The sequence below is a fragment of the Tachypleus tridentatus genome, chromosome 7, assembly GCF_004210375.1.
Source record: "Tachypleus tridentatus isolate NWPU-2018 chromosome 7, ASM421037v1, whole genome shotgun sequence".
NCBI lineage: Eukaryota > Metazoa > Arthropoda > Merostomata > Xiphosura > Limulidae > Tachypleus > Tachypleus tridentatus.
The window spans coordinates 66,073,468-66,074,432 of record NC_134831.1 but is presented as its reverse complement, the minus strand read 5'-3'; the positions used below and the strand labels follow the sequence as shown (position 1 = coordinate 66,074,432).

Here is a 965-nt window from a genome sequence, read left to right as displayed (position 1 = left end):
GGCGCCGTGGCTTAGTTGGTTAAAGCGCCTGTCTAGTAAACAGGAGATCGCGAGTTCGATTCTCGCCGGTGCCTTTTAAAAGTTAATCAAATCTGCGTAATATCTTTTTCAATTACGACAAGAAATCTATTTTTCTTTTTCCTCTAGGTGCAAACCCGTTTCTTTAATATTTGTAAGTGTTTTCAACTAATCGTCAGTCGTGTGTAAATAATAACGCAAAAATTCTCTGGAGTGCTTCGAGAATTTTTGTGATTTATGGTTTTGCTCATTACGGACGGAGATTCTGGGCTTGGTTGTGTTTACACAATTTCCCTGGGTCGAAAAGATAATAGAAGAATTAAACTATTAGGGTATTTCATAGTCTTCTTATTCATATGTACATTTCTAGCAGTTTTTTTTCGTTAGAAGAGGACAACGTTTAGTCTTGCTTTCGATTGATTTTGTGAGATAAGTACACAAAAGATATATTTTCCCAATGTAAATGTTACGTGTCTCATATCATACAAATTATGATCATTCGCCACTTTGTTATTCCAGGTTTTCACGTCTGACCATGTCCTAATTGACAACCGTCAACCTTAAATATAGACCTGCGTCGTAAATGCCTTTGCAAAATGTTGTCATAACTGAAATTTTTCTTTGGATAATCTAAGAGGACGAAAATTTCGAAACGCTAATTTTGAACATTCTGGTTGCAAAAGTCTCCTATTTATTCGTTTCTCGTGGCACGAATACTGGTTTTATTCCAAAGTAGCTCGACGATTCATTACAGAAGTGTCGAAACAGCTTGTGTCAATTTCAAGATGGAAATCCTGTTCGATTTCTTTGCAAGAGACGTAAATCGATTTTTAACATTGGATTCGCGCCTCTTACAACATGACGCGTTTTGTTAACCACGATCGAGTTAAAACTTTTCGAAACTCTCTTTCGGAATGTTCTTAGTGCCACAATCTAATCTCTTCAAC

The 965-nt window shown here is 36.5% G+C and overlaps 1 non-coding gene across 1 annotated transcript; it reads left to right on the top strand.

The window, feature by feature from the left end:
* On the top strand, positions 1-74 carry TRNAT-AGU (transfer RNA threonine (anticodon AGU)). The gene has a single exon. It is a non-coding gene; the product is annotated as a tRNA-Thr (tRNA).
* The last annotated feature ends 891 nt before the right edge of the window (positions 75-965 follow it).